Here is a 17,050-nt window from a genome sequence, read left to right on the forward strand (position 1 = left end):
ATGAATACGGCACCCTCTCTTGGTGTTCTATCTCTACTTCTTGGTGGTTGTTTTTTTTCCCCCTTTTTTCTCTCTTTCACTCTCTCACTCGCCCTCTCCTTCACCCCAGCAAAAGAAAGGCTTGTAGTTTTCCGCCTTGATTCCACGTTGGTAGCTGCGTAGCTGGAATGCATGTCATCGCCTCCCTAATCCAACTTTTCTGATGCAGACTGCCCGGACAGAGGCTGTATTTAAAAGGGGGTGCCCTTTTTTTTTTTTTTGTCCCCTTGTGATATTACTAATGTACTGAGAGTTGTGTCCGTGATGCTCTGATACATGAATCCCCACGGCTTAGACCTTTTGCCAGGACGGTCTTCAGATGGAGTTGTTGCAGTTGGATCGGACACGTTTTGCCTCATTACTTCCATCCACCTTCCCGACGCAAGTCATTTTGAATTATCGTTGCTTCCCTGGTTGTGTCTCTCTTAATTGAATTTTCGTTTTTGTTTTCTCTTTAAACAGCTGTTTTAAGATGAAAACGTTCAAGAGAGGAACTCTCTTTTTTTTATTTGGGAACATTTCCACGCTGTATGTTAAAGCAATCATCAGGATTTTACCGAATGCCGCTCACCGATCAAGTCCTCGATACAGCGCCAGTGGAAAATCTCAATATGACTCCCTTTAAGTTCCTAGAGCGTTTTTTTTAAGAGGATGTAGATGTAGAGGCTAGCACAGCGAGGCTCAACTTTTCCACTAGCTCGATGTTTCTGGCTTTTGTTCCGTTGTTGTGGAAGCCCCACATCACCAAACACGGCTCTACGCTTCCACAGTGACCTTCACAAATCGACCAGGAAGTGACTATCCTGCTTTACGGAGCACAAATCTTTTATTTTGTACCAACAATGTATGCACAGAGTGTTTGTCTTTTTCCTCTTTCTGTCTCGCACCTGCTCCCTATTTACGAGCTTTCTTTTTCTTTTGTACATTTGGAAGTGGTCGTGTAGGAATTTGTTGGTCTAGCCTAGAAGTACCTTAAAGAGAAAAGAGACAAAAAAAAAAAAAAAAAAAGATTTTTACTAACATTTGTAGAGTTCATCATCTTTTCCTATTGCTTGTGCATAACTATGATAGCTGTTGTTTGACCTCATGTAGATCTAGTTAGTTTTACTGGGTTGTGAAATCAAAATTAGATGTTCATATGGATTTAGGTTTTGTAACCTGCTTGTCCGAATACAGATATTATCCGAAGGATCCCATTTGGTAAGATCTGCCTTGGAAGGACTTGTGGGTTTTAAGAGTAACGGGGTGGAAACGGGCAGATATCTTCTGTATAAAGAGCTTTTGAATTTCAACATCTGCAGATATCATCAGTGGCATGTTGGTACCATGAAGAACCAGATTTAGTTTGTGTATGTGTTTTTGCAGTATTCTCACAAATCTCGCATTCTGAATGCACTTGCAGATTCATCGTCCAAAATGTAAATGAAACGGGGTTGAAGTGTAGAGAAAAACGGACATCGACCCCAACAACAATGGCATAAGGGGAGGTGTTTCAGTTCAGCTCGAGTGATTTGATCAAGGGCTGCCAAGGTTTTTTTTTTTGTTTTTTTTTCTTCCATGGAGTGGCTTTTTATATTCTCAACTTTCCTTTTTTTGTTGATGTTTTATGGGCTAGACATTTGATGTTGTTATAGCCCGAGTCAAGAATTGGCCAAATTGTGCAATGGAAAAAAGTAAAGTGTCAGTTTTGAGTCTAAATCTGTTCATATTTTCAAGTAAAAGAAGAAAAACAACACTTATATGCAGTATTGTATTAAGAAGTTACCTTACAAGGAGAGAGAGAGAGACTGTGTTCTATTAGAGGTGGCTTTGTTTCACATCTTTCAGACACTTATGGAAGAAAATGCTTCTCTGCTGCGGTTTGGTTGTTATGGTAAACATTTTGCCATGCCTAGCAACACACCCCCGACAAACAAGACAAACTCAGCTTCTCTATTTCATTTCTGATCCCCAGACTTTAATATGAGAGACAAAATATGGACAATTTAGTTTGAACTAATATATATATATATATATATATATATATATATATATATATATATATATATATATATATATATATATATAATATTTATTTGAGATTCTCAGACTCTTTAGTCATTTTATTCTGACTAAAGAGTCTGAGAATCTCAAATAAACATGTATAAGTGTGCTTCCATTATAATTAAAATTCTACTTTTTTTGGTGAGAATTTATTTACTAATTTTTGGATTACTGCCCCCCCCCCCATATCAATAAAAGAGATGCTCATTTGGAGCAAGTAATACATGCTAAAAAAATGTGTTTGGGATTGAAGGGAGTTATTCTTATTTTATTTACATTTTTTAGTAGATGGGGTGAAATAAATTATTATAGTGTGTCTTTTGTGTTTTGCACCCATAAGCCCCCAGTGCTTACACACGCGCACATCCAGGGGACAGCAGTTATTAATGTTGTGGTCTCCAGCTGTTTGTTTGCCTGAGAAAGAGAGAGGATGAAGAGATCTGTCTTCCGGCTGCTGCTGTGGCCTCAGAGGCCCCGCCTGCTGGACCTCTCAGCCAGTGGCATCGCATCTCTTGCATTTGTGTTGAACTCTCCAGTGCACTTTGCATGCGTCCGGTGTAGAGTCCAGTCTAGTTCAGTCCTTTAGTCCCTGTACCTGTTCTTCAATAGGGTGCTCAGACATGGGGCTTATGTGGGCACACAGCATGGATTTTTTTTTAAATATATTATCTGTATTTAGTACCTAGTGTGTGATACGCTGACTTAAAAGGAAAATATACTTTTTTTTTTAAATTGTTTTTTTTTCTCCCCAAGATATAAAGGTAATTTGCTCTCTTTATTTCCTTATCCATTAATCTTACACTCTATTTTTGCCATCATTTTTTCTTTTGCATTGTGAAGTGGGCATGCCTGTCGCAAAGGACAAATGCTCTTTATCTATAGGATTATAATCTCTTAAATAGCTGTGTACAGTAAACTGTAATAACTTCTTTTTTAATAAAATATTAAATATGTGTACAAACTGCTTTGCATCTTTGTTTTCTGTGAAAAATTGGTCAGTCTTTTTATTCAGAATGTTTAGTGCCTAAATGTGTTTCTGTTGAACACAAAAGAAGATATTTCGAAGAATGTTGGTAACCAAACAGCTGCCGGTAGCCATTGACTTCCAAAGTTTTTTTCTTTTCCCCCCATATTATGAAAGTTGCGTGTTCGGTTGACAAAATTCTTCAAAATATTTTCTGTTCAACAGAAGAAAGAAATTCACAGGATTGGAACAACATTCATTAATAAATGATGAATTTTAATTTCTGGGCGAACTATAACTTTAAATGTTACCTTATTTGTCATGTTCATGTCCTTGTTTGGTTTCCATATTAGTATTCAATACATTTTAGTGTCCCCATCATAACCTATTTTAATTATAGACATGGGGTTGACTAGAGCATATTTCCTTTATATTCTTTAATAATAATTAAAAATATTTAAATTACCACACATAAAAAAATAAAAATCTCAAATGATACTGCAGGAATGACTTAAATTATATTCCCATATGCTATATTTGAATGTATATTACAAACTTTCAAAAAATATTCTAAATGCCAGCCACAATTCAAATTCTATAAGTGGGCAAATGGGAAAGCCTCAGGGGCTACTAACTTTCCCACAGCATGTTGTTGTTACTCTGTACCACCACTAGATGGCAGTCATGTCATCAAAGTGGCCGAGAGGAGAATATTATACACTGAAGTCAAATTAAATATATTTTTAAATTCTTCCAAGTCCACCAAAATGCCTTTTCATTTGATTCCAAAAACAGACTTTATAAATTACAGCATAAAGACAACACAGAAATAATTCAGGCCATGTCAATGTATACAGGGGGCCTAGGAATTGCATCATCTAATGTATTATATATTATATTATATTATATTATATTATACAAATTTTATGTGCAGAATACAGCATTGACCACCAGGTGTCCCTCAAGCTACACAAAGTAGAATCGTAATACATCTGTAGTACCATTAGTGGCCTGCAGGGGTCGATACACAAAATGTCACCGGTTTTACAAGAGGGAAACAATTTAGCAACATAAGGCAAATTAATCTTTTCAACCAAAATGTCTCTGTCACGCAGCAATCTGTCCTCTCTTGTTCTCTCATGCTTTAGAAAGAGATGGAATTAAAAAGGAGTACAAACTGTAGCTTTACTTCACCCTCCCACATTTTCCTCTCCTTTTCATTACCTTTTCTATTTCTCTGGGCTTTTAGCACATCTGTTTTACTACATTATAACTCTTCCACCAGTCTTTCCCAAGTAACATTTCCACTGAGTCAGAACCTGTCCGTGAACGGTCAAGGACGAGCTCCGACAGAAACGGGACAGTGCGTGTACCGATTTTTCCAAAGCCCTGACCTCCAGTGCTGGAGGAACATGAGCTCCTCAATGAAATATTTAAAGACCTTTATCTGCAGTGCGATGGTCAAGAGGACTACAGGCCTACATGACGTAATGCCCAGTCCCGGACGGCCGCTGTGATTGGCTGGAATCAGAGTTTGCTGTCACGTGACCAGTCCCAGCGGTCCACCGTACTCGCAGGAGAAGCTTGATACTGTCTTGTACATTCGTTAATGTCTCCATTATTTTCGCTTAAAACAATTTCGGACTACAGAAGCTTAGAGGTAATGTGTTGGGATTTGCTATCGCAAGAAATGATAGATGGCATAAACGCAGAAAAAGCAATTATGGAACAATATACAAAAAAAGTGGTCGAAAGTGCTGCGGAATGAAGGACCAATTTAAAAGCACTCCGGCTTTGTCATGATTCCTCAGTTGATATCCATCACATTAATTATCGCTCCCTGCACGTCTGAACTCTCATTAGTACATGAGTTGCCAGATACACCCAAGAATCATCATAATGTACGAAGCCCAATAAAACACCATAACTGACCGCGTTATTGTACGATCGAATATAAGAAACAGCTAAGATCAGAAGCTAAACGTACTGCCTTATTTATTTCTTTTCTTTTTCATGTCAGATTGTGTCTTGTGTGAAATGGCATCTTGATGCTGACATGTGAGACGAAAGATCACGATCACGATGAGCGTGTTTCGTGTCAAGGACTCGGTTACTGAAGCAGCCCAGCTCCGTTATTAATGGATAAGCGTCTGATTAAAAACGCCTCAGACAAAGACACAAATGGCAGATGCTCTGACTCACTGTCTCCATGGCTACTGATGATGCCAACTTGGTCAAAATTAATGTTGCCGATGGTAAGGTGATGACATGCAGAACGACATCTTCTATTAGTAGCATATTAGTTGAATATATCAATATGTTGTAATATGCTAAATAACTGCATAATTGGATTAATCCAATTACTATCGAATTGCACAAGCATTTTTATACTCAGTTATCTTCTGAAATGTTTCTTGCCATTTAGAGCTGAATCAAACAATATCAGATCAATATTAATTATATTGCATCCCTATGCAGTTTATTAACAGCATCTATTTTCAAATCATCATTCCCTCTTGTATGATAAAAATGAGCTTTTTGGCAGTCTGCAATGAAGATTCTTCTTCCTGTGTCTTTGCAGCTTGTTTTAAAGCTTTTAAGTGTAAGTGATGCTGTGAAATATTCTTTAGAAATGAAACTGTAATGCATGCATTTATCTGTTTATAAATAAGTGACTAAATTATGAGTGACAGAGTGACATTGGCTCCAAAACATTGTTATTGCCTTCAGTTAATCTTTTATCCCTTTCTGTATTTTAAATGTGTATATGCTCAAAACAATGATATCATTGTAATATAATTTATGGAGCATATTGAATTACATTTCCGTCTCATCAGGATTTTTGTTTTTTGTTTTTGTGATTATTTAAGAAGTATTAAAGATTTAATCTGTATAGTGCATTACAAGCAGGAAATTTACTGCAACTGAATAATATTATATATCTCTTTGTGAAAGTAGTTAACACCTGCATAGTAATAAACAAATTACAAAAAGTAATAAATCCTATTAAATAAATACATTTCCTCAAATGATATTTTTTTCCATGAAAAAAAATTGCTTCAACAATAAAGGCTTGAACTTTAATACATTCCTTTATTTAAATTGTAATGCTGACCATAAAATGCACTTAGAACTCAAAAAGGCAAATAATTAGCTTTACAACTAAAACATATTTTAAAATCTATATATTAATAATTCCAATTACAAATTCTTATGGATATAATAAAACCTAAACCACAAACAGTGACTTAACTGTTGGTGACACATTGCCTCAGCATGTGTTCACAAGTTTATAATACTTATAAGTGTATAATATTTAATAGATAATATGACAGGTGGGGTTCATGGCAGTGGGAGTTTGTCAATACATCAAATGCTCCGTTGATCATCTGTAAACTATTCCACCCCGCTCTTTGTTTCCGCGGCCCGTATCATGTATCATTCGATGAGGGGCATCAGTTGTGCCAGAAGAGTGGCCCGGTTACACCCGATACCCATCTTGGCAGGTGGGGAGGGCTCTAAACGTCATATGGACCGACAGGTAGCTGCAACGAAATGACTATTTTAAAAATTCAAGAGCTTAACTTCCCTCATACAGCTGATCTGCGGCTCGTGTTTCGAAGTTAATCAGGTGAATGGAGAGTGGACGGGTGAGGGGACGACTCTACCAGCACTGACTGGTCAACAAAGAGCCCCTGGGATAGATTTCACTCTGGCGATTCGGTTTGAATAGATGTAACCAGAGCCGCCAGACTAACACCACTGGCATAATTTAAAAATATAGAGCCGTTTTTTTTCCACTGAGGTGTCAGTATAGGCTTCAACTATCAACAGCAGGTAAGTGGACTCGGGGGTTGAGGTTAACATGGATGGGTATATATACGAAGAGAGACCCAATGGAGGACAGCATTGCTTCCAGGCTCTGTAGAAGCACTTGGAGTGTGATGCACCGACTGCACTGCGGCTGCTTTGAAGAGCTTTCCAGGACGGATGGATGCTGTCTACGATGACTCTCACATGGGGTAACCATTTATACCAGTTTAACTTGAGATTATTTTATTTTTAGACTGCTAAAATGTTGTCATAGATCTGTGAATAATTGACATTGGGGCATAGGCTGGTAGGCCTAAACCTATTATTAATATAATAGACTGAATTATAGATTCCAAATTGACAGAATTAAAAAGACTTAAATGATATAACAGCATACAGTCCTATTAAGGTAATTTTTTTGAACTATTCAAGCAACTTGCTGAGCACAAAGATGGACTCTGGCTGCTAACTGAGGGGGGACCGTTATGTAAAAGGATGCTCATAGCTGGTAGGGCCTGCAGGCATAGAGCAGATGAAATGGTGCTTTTGAATACTTGTTCATTACAGGCCATCTGGATGATGTCATCTGATCCCAAACCCCAAGACCTGCGGGACACACACGGAGAAAATCCATGCATCCACCAGGCAATGCATTATCACGTATTGAGAGGCTTTTCTGATTATATTTTGCTCTCTTTCTCTTTTTTATTTATTTATTTATTTATTTTTTGTTATAATTATCATATAAATATTGTTTTTGGGAAAAAGGCTCAACTGGTTTTAGATAGTTTAAGATGGTCTAGTCTGCTCCCTGGCCTGGTCTAGCTGGTCTTAAGATGGATTAGCTTCCAGACAGATCATCTGAAAAGTGCACAACACCTCATTAAAACCTGTTGGCAATCCTCTTTGATCAGACCAGCTCAGAATTTAGACCAGAAAACCAATTTAGTCTGGTTTAAGATGTTTTTTTGTTAGCCGAGTTCTTTCATTCCCCCTTTTGCTCTCTCTCTCTCTCTCTCTCTCTCTCTCTGCAGACAGAGCCTCTTTGTCTGCCAGTAATACAGGTAAACACCTGTCTTGGTCCTCTACAGACACAACACGTCACATTTGGTCCAAAGATGTGTTTGTTTGTAGGAGTCTGTGGGCTCTCTTACTAAACAGAAGGACAAATTACAAAATATTGCGATAGGGCAGGCTATTAAAGAGATCGTATTCTAAATCACTATTTTCAGAGTGTATTTACAGATTTGTTGAGGCTGTCATAGTTTTTCGAATTATTTAGGCCTATTACAGCACTGATAAATAAAGGTCAAAATGTACCGTCTCAGAGTCACATGTATGCTACGTACTTCGAAATTAAAACGGCGAGAACGCGCTGCATGATGGAAAATGCAATTTAAAAAGTAGCCTATTGGATGTTGTGGCCAAACGAATATATCACGATTTCAAGTCATACCATGAGGGCAAGAGTGTGAAATACTTTTAGAAATAAGTAGAAATATATATTAGTTTAAACAACGTTTTACTAACGAGAAAAAGTTCGAATTTCCTCAGCATTCGATAAATAAACATTCGCGTGATGACGTAATCATAGGAACCGCTGTCGATGATAAAATATGTATGCCTAGCCTACGTAATATAAATTACAAGTGAGATTATTTATCTCGTTGTTGTAGAGTTATCAGAAATGTATAGGCGGTAGCCTGTTATGTTTAAAACGGTTTTATGGTAGGCTAGCTGACAGTTAGCAAACTGTGCACAATTTCGGTTGTGCAAGATGAAATCCTACTGACGGGAATTATTTTAAAAACCCGAGCGCCTTGAAAATCTTAAATTAGTTCCCACACTCCCGGAGACTATGAAAAAATAAGATGCTGTCGTAGCAATTAAAAACCTGCTCTCTGCACTATTTTTCTGTTGTTAAATGAAAACCCATCTCCAGAATAATTCGGTTCTGAAATGACAATCTTTTAATCCGAAGATGATTTAAAGCAGCGACAGCTGTATGGTCGAACTGCAGCAGAGCTCCAGAGAGCCTCGCCTCCGCCAGCTCCACCTTAAAAGGACAGGAAAAAAAAGCACCTGAGTTAGTGACATCGCAAAACGCAGAAGACGAGAGGAGGGTTGGATTATTCAATCGGCACTGGGGTAAGATGCTTAACTAATTATCTTTCCATTGGCAAATCCTCACGGTTGCAGACCAAACAGGCGGGCTGCCTTCTGTGCATTCTGTTTAATTTGGTTTGAAACTCTGGGAGTCGTTTGAGCACCTGGATCTGCGCAGGTACAGCGACTCTTCAGGTGGAAAAGGGAGAGAGGGAGAATATGTAAGAGGGGGGGAAAACTGGGCTGCATTCGTTATTTGATACTCAGGAAGTCAGTGACGACGCTTTGACTTCTTTGTCTCATTGAAAAATGCTCGATTATGCGGCGAGAGAGCTTGATAAGTCCCGGGAAGCGAATGCGTTTAAATCAGCGCAAGCTCTGCGTGCAGTGTTTGGAGAAAAAGTCCAGCTCGTTTTTGATAGCAGGCGCTCAGATGTTCGTCGAATCTGTGCAAATCAGGGCGATAAGACAGAGTTTTAGATTTTAGTTGTGTTTAAAGCTTTGTGAGTGTACAAAAATAAAGTAAAGGAAGAAGCCGAGTCTAAAAAAAAGTTATTAAGATTTTGAGACGCACGCATCAGGTAAGCTCTTGAATAATTTTTTGAAATCACACGGAAATTTTAGACAGAATGTGTAGGCTATACAAATACTGTCCTCTTTTTGAAATGCTTCCCTGCGTGTTTTCCTTTTAAAAGGCTACACTTATTATTTTTACGGGTTTTATGAAACACATTATATTTTATTTATTTTTTATGACTAAAAAAAATTAATATATAGCCTATTGAATTGAATGTTGTTTAGTTATTACATAGGATAATAGCTTCAATGGAAAAAATAAGTAGCGTGTGTGGATTTGCATTCACAGCATCCCTCTTGAAAAACAGGACTGGATATTTGGATGGTTGACGCAACGCTTTTATCAGCATCATTATTTTACGTTAATATGTATTGAAATTAAATTTAAATAAATGTATTTAGATATTTGAGGGAACGTGTATGTTTTAGGTCCTGTAACTGGACGCCCTTTTTGCTGTTTTAAACACTTTTTTGCCTTCACTAATTCGTTTATTTGTAGTTTTTAAATCTGATGGATTTAAAAGCACAAGTAATTCAAAATGAACTGTAAAATAATAATAATAATAAAAAACAATGTAGCCTATTATAATAGCTGTAAAAGCATAAGTAGCCTAGTTATTTTAGTTTAAAATGTTTTTAGGAGTAGCCTATACAGGATGTCAGACCGCGGGGCAAGTCAGCTTCCAAAAAGTGTTTTATGTCAAAAACCCATCTACACCTTTTCCTGGGTCCCGCCAAAATGTAGCCTAATTCTACAATTCTTCTTTTTGATTTTCAGTTTGCCCCTGCGTCGTTTGCATAGGCTTAAAGCAATTTGTTTAGTAAGTAAAAGTCGTTATGCTAGCAACTGCATGTGGAAGAAAGTCGAAGTAACTCACAATCAACCTCAAGAAGTCTGGGTTATTTATTTTAATAACTAAAAATATATTATGCAGTGACGTTATGCTATAAAAAAAACGAAAACAATGACGCCGACAGCGATTATGGTACGATGCCAAATATTAAGCCCACAAACAATTAACTAATTATATTTCACAATTTATTATAATATATAGGCCTATATTTTTATTATTGTTTTTGCTGTGTAACTTACAAGTGCATTTTTTATATTTTCAGTTTGTCACAAAAATATCACTTTACCACAAAAAATATAAATGCATTAATTAAATAGGCCTACATAAAAAAAATTCATATTTTCTACTAAAGAAAATAGTTTTATATTTACAGGTCAACAATCCACGAGACTTCTACAACGATTGTTTTGTCTATAATCACCTTGAGAGCACAAGTCGCCCCGGGCGTTGTCCTTTTTGGGGGACACTGAACTGGTCTGGCCAAATCTTTCCTAAAATAACTAAAGTTCGAGGAGATGCTCGCTAATTAGACAAATGCGATTAACCGGGAGCTTTGAGGCCGAGGTTAACAAGAGGTGACCAACGCCCCCTCACACAACTTATTAATGATGATCAAAATTATGAGACTTAAATCTTCCAAAAACGTGATAACTCTGGATCCGTCTGACGCAGAAACAACCGGCCATGAATGTGACGCAGTGCAGGCATGATGCCATGTAGGGTTCAAAGACACTGCATTGGGTTACCTTAAACGAAAAATAAAAATGGTTATAATTTTATCAGGCTCAAATGAATTAGTCTTTTAGTTATTGCGGATTGACCTGAATTGGAAAAATAAATAAATAAATAAAATCGCATAATACTTAATGAGTCTGGATTTAAAAAGTAATGAAAAATGATAATAATAATCTGCATTGTTACAGTATAAATACGTGCATTATTCATTTTATTCTATTTCTATAAACCTTTCCCATTTTCTTTAGTTACAGAATGGAAATAAACATATATGGATGATTTGTTAAAGTAGATCTTTTGAACATTTTATATGGTTTTGCCCGTGGCACTATATGGTTTCACGCATTTGTTATTCACATTTTGGGAAATTGTGAAGGGGATGACATTCAGTTTTGAGTACTTTCATTTTTAATGATGCCTTGTGCCAAGACAGCCAGCAAAAATAGACCATTAAGTCGTCATGATGTTATCATATGAGCTTTTTTTCTTTCATTATGCAGGGGTGGGGGCGAAACAGAACCAGCTAGACCAATTTGACTTTGCTGGCTTCTCAACTTGGCTTTTTAGAGGTATTGATTATACCAGGAAATTGCAAGAGGAGTCCTGCTCCGGGATCCATTTGGGCGTCTGAAAAATCACTTAGAACATCATTTTTGATCTGGAATCAATCTGGCCTCCATCTCCTGCAGGAGCAGAGGGAGCAGGAGCTAATGGCTGTTCCTGGGTCCTCCTGGGTGGGGCTGCAGGCTTCGCCTATAGGGGAGAAGGCTGTTCTAGGTCTGGTGGCTTCTTCTATGGCAGATGGCGTGTAACCAGAAGATATGGGGTCTCAAAGGCAGCAAGCTCTCTTGGGTGCTGTGTGTTTGGGGTTTTTTGCTTAAGGCTAGTGAACCCAGCAACATGGCGTCTCTCGTGTCACTTTAGACAGTGATTATGATGATGCTTAAAATGATGTTGGCAGATCTCTGCAGGCTTTTATTGCTTAGGAACTGTCTGCTGTGTTTTGAAGGAGATAAATGTTTTTGTGATCTCATACTTGGACATGCATTTCACAGTAAAGGGATTATCCTTTTGGTATAAATCCAGAACTTTGTTTGATAATCTCTGAAGATTATGTAAAGACAATTTCATCCGAGGAAGAGACTCTTCGTTCTTAAGGAGATGCAAGTCCTTGCTCAGTATAAAATATTATGATTATAATTACAACTTGGTTTAATCTTCTCAAAAGCTAATTAAAATATCAGAATGGAGGAGAGTCAGCATTTTGCGAATCATTTGACTGAAAATGCTCTATCCATCTATCCATGGAAAAGTGTGTCCTAGTATGTCCTTTATAATAACAATGATGATCCAACAAAAGAAATAGCTTTGAAATGTCTTCAAAAATTAAATTTTTGTTTTCATTCTCCATAACTGAAATAAATTAGAAGAGCCTTTTTTGAAGGCACCTCAAACAGTAGAGCTTGGTGATAGGAAAGCCAAGGTTGCCAAGGTCATGGGTTTGATTCCCAGGAAATGTATGAACTGAAATACGGTGCAATTTTTAGTCAAAAAGCATCTGCCAAATGTGCTAACTAGTCTTTGCCTCCACTGATTTAAATATTTTTCATCATTACACCGTATTATTCTGTACTGCATTCTTGGCTTGCTGTCTCTCTGAATCTCCTATGATGAACTTTTGCATTCCTTTCTCACTCTCTGTCTCTCTCTTTCTTTCCCTTTAGGAAGAAGGGTTCTTCTCAACTTCCTTCCAATCTCCCCCCACCTCCCCTCGTACACCTCTCTCCCCGCTGCTCTGTCGTTCTTTCATTGGTGTAACTGGAGGACGCAGGTTGTCTTAAAGGAGTGAAGCTGACAGACTCCTGTTCTGTGTATGGCACTGGTAGAATTCACTGTGAAAGCACACTATCAGTGAATTACCAAAGGGCCATAAACAGAGCAGAGAAAGAACCACTTGATATCCGGTTTGCTTCTCTGGTGTAAGTGGGTCTGGATTCCAAACTCTCAGATACGCTCTTGTCCCTCTTCTTTGCCTGTTTTGGCACTAGCACATTTTTGCTTTTTTATTTATACGTTGAGCAATTATGTGTAGTGCCAATATGGGACAAGACAGAAATGCTGCTAGAAATCATGCGCTCACAAAGGACAGACAAGCAGGCCATTGGCGTGATTGATCCTCTCATAGGCAGTCATGTTCTATTTTCAGTCCTTCTGTCCAGTGTAACATAAGAAGCGACCTTTGCTGTGGAAAGCCGAAAGTTCGATAATCTTGTACCTTCATGAAGACATTTTCCTTTCGGTCACTGCAGCTGAACCCCAATAGAAGTAGTCATGGTGGTTTTTGCTGAGAGATGATTTGCACAGATGGATTATGACACTAAAAAGGTTTGTCTGCATCAGACACCATGAACTGTCATTACTGGAGGACGGATTCTCAGATATTCATCTCCTCTTGAAAGCAACTGCATCTTTATCGATGAATGCAAAAATTTGTATAAATTTTTTTACTTTTTAGAGGCTATTTTATTCATATATGCTCTCTAAAATGTTTTTTTTATATATTTGATATCAGTTTAATTTTTCCATTGCACAAAATGGTATTTAAAATGGAAAGGTTTTTTTAGACTACTCAAATATTCTTCACACTAAGAAAAAAATAAGGGTCCTTTGGAGAACCCAAAATGGTTCTTGTACTGCACTGCTATAAAAAAAGTTCCTTTTGGAACCTTTATTTTTTAAAGAGTGTATTTAGTACTAGTAAGAGCCTTTGTTTTTGGCTCAATGAAGACCTTTAATCATTTTCCATCTCTTACCTTTCATTTTAAGAATCTTAAAAATGGAAGGTAAGGTATTACTGTATATCTGTTGTGGCAATGAATAGCCCTTTTCTCCTCTGCTACAGAGTTCAAGGACAAAACTCGAAGGTTCTCCGTCGGTATTTGGCAATGGTAGAACTCACACTGGTGAGGTAGTCAGATCCGGTGGTTCTAGACTTGCCAACTACTACCTGAGAACATCTCCACTCTGAAGCATGGATATCAGTCTCCGAAGAATTGAGAGCACAGGTTCGAAAAGTCGCAGGCTCCGTCCCCTGAGTGAGTGACTGTGAGTTGTGCTGGTTGGGGTGAAATTCAAATATTCCCCCACTGCACACCACAGTCTCAAAGCTCCTGATTCTTCAGTCATTGATACAAGCTGTTCGCTTTAACTAGTCGGCCATGATTGGTTTTCACTCTAGTGCCATTGTGAATGTCATTGTGTTGGATCGGTCTTCCTTATTTTTCTTTATTGGGCTGTGTCAGCCAAAATAGAGCATTGAATTATACATATTATAGGTTTCAAATCAAAGTCTCATGTTCAAAATAAAAAAAATTACTGTATGAAACAGCTCTTGGAGAACTCTGTGATTTGGCATTTGTGTGAAACAGCGTGTGTTTTGTCGCTTGGTAAAGAGAGAAGCCGACCCTGTATCTGGGTCAGGGGCTGCTAATGTAGGTGAGGAGAGGATTGCTGGATTAAGTCCTCTTTATCTCCTTTTGCATAAATCTATTCATACAGAATGAATGACAATATGAAAACATTAGCCATCAATGAAGTTAAATGTTATTATTCCTAGTGTCTGTCAATCACTCTATTTAGGTCTTTGGTTGATGGTGAACGCTTTTGTTGAGGAGGAACTGAATCTAAATTAATTTGTTAGAGAATTTATGTTTATGCATTACAGAAACAATGCAGTCAAATATTCAATATTGTTCATTGAAGAACCGTTTTGAGCCACTATAGAGGTTGCAGCCCTTGATTTGCATACCCTTCCAAATGCGTTGCAAAATCCCATTAAACATAGTTTTCTCCATTGTTTTTTTTTTTATGAATAATATCTTGGTTTCTCCATTGGTTTATTATCAGTATCTCTGCTAGTGCTGTTCACTTTTATGCTGTTTACCTGCCTGCATCAGAAAATCCAAAGCAAATATGTATATATTGGAGAAGAAAGGAACATTGTGTCAGATTCCTGCCGAAACTTCGGCTGCAATAATTGCTTTGTGGGAAATCTCTGTCCATGTGGGCCTTCTCCAGATGGGATGCATGGGTCGGGTTACACAGCATTTTTCAGGCCTCCTCCTCTGTACCGACCTCCTCTCTCTCTCTCACTCTCTCATTCAGTGAATAATCCCTGGTTAGGAGAGAAAGAAAGAGCATGGCCGAGACAGAGCTCGGTCTGTACTCTAATGTAAAGAGAGCATTAGTGGAATGAGATTAGGGTCCATCTCTCTTACGCACTGTCTGGTGCCGAGGTGTGTTTGATGGTGAGAACATCGTAAGTAAGTGACGATGACAATGATGATGGTGGTGGGTGGGAAAAAAATCCCCTACCTCATGAAGCATCTGCATTTTTAGTCACTGTATATTGTTTTTAGGAAATAATTATTTAAGGGTAATATAAGTGTGTGTGTGTCTGCTTGCTGTTTTAGAAATACATAATTACTAATATTCTATCAATAATATCATGCTACAATTTATAGATGGATGGACAGATTCTGAATAATATTCTGAATCACAATCTGAATATTTTTGAATAGTATTTATCATTCAGTCAGATTTGTGAATATTCTGAATAGATAGATGGATGGATGGATAATATTCTGAATATATTATCAATTCATTTTTTAAATATATTTTGAATGGATGGACAGACAGACAAAGATAGATAGATAGCTAGATCGATATATCTACATATTCATATAGATTTTTAAATAGTATTCTGAATAAAAATCTGAATAGTTCTGAATAATATATAAACATTTAATCAGATTTTTTTATATTCTGAATAGCAAAATGAATACTTCTGAATAATAAATCAATCAGATGATAAATAGATTTCCGAACAATATTCTGAATATTTTCTGCATGAAATATCAAATAGATAGATAGACAGGTTGGGTTTAGTGAGGGGGATAATCCATTAGTTCAGAGCTACTGCTAGCATGTGCACGCGTGTGAGTGTGTGTGTGTTTGTGTGAAAGAAAGAGGGCCAGAGGGATGTAGTGTGTATTAAGATACGATTAGTAGAGATTAAAGCTCTGCCCCAGAGTTTGTGCAGCTCCAGGCTGGAGGAACAAGCCCCCCGCAGAGACTGGAGCCGTCAGAGCCATATCCTCTCCTTAACACAATCAATACCTCAGCCCCATATTCCCCTGATGACACAATACCACCAGACGGCCAGTTACCATTTGTTCGAGCTAATGGCAACCCTCATAAAAAGATAAAACTAATGAGGATTCCTATACATTTACAACTCTGAGACAAAGTGTTATGGTAACTTTGGTCTGCTTGTGTTAGCAAAGCTCTTCTAATTTCCAGTTTCCCTCTGTCTGAATTTGGAAACATTTTAAATAGTATTTTTCTATTGTAAAATGTACAATACACATTGGAAATTTGCATGCTGATATTATGGCAAAATTGGGATATAAAATAGGAAATTCTGAAATTAACTCTAGTTATTGCCTTTGCTAGGAATTAACAAAGAACAAAAGCATTTTTATTGTATTTATGTCTAGGTTAATATCAATTTCTACATTTACTAATGCACTTTTAACATTCAAGTTGCAATTGACTATTTAATGTTTTCGGAAAAAAACATTGATTAAATATTATATTTATAAATGAACCTAAATGAATAAATGTTGTAAAATTTAAAACTTTATGAATTTAACCAAATTATAATTAATTAATATTATTATTTAATAATAATAATTATTAATATATTAAATTTGAAAAAAGAAATACCCCTTTTATTAAGGTTATATAAGTATCTGATATGCAAAAATTTGCTCAGTGATTGAACTATACTTGTCAGTGGTTTTATGTATGACATCACACTTAAATCAGGTACGTAACGCTCTGATGTTAAAATAGAATT

At 37.1% G+C, this 17,050-nt stretch overlaps 1 protein-coding gene across 2 annotated transcripts in view; it reads right to left on the reverse strand.

Moving 5' to 3' along the window:
* Nucleotides 1-17,050, reverse strand: part of klhdc10 (kelch domain containing 10) — a 216,414-nt gene that overhangs the window by 41,190 nt on the left and 158,174 nt on the right. The window lies entirely within an intron of this gene.

This window comes from Carassius carassius, chromosome 26 (assembly GCF_963082965.1).
Source record: "Carassius carassius chromosome 26, fCarCar2.1, whole genome shotgun sequence".
NCBI lineage: Eukaryota > Metazoa > Chordata > Actinopteri > Cypriniformes > Cyprinidae > Carassius > Carassius carassius.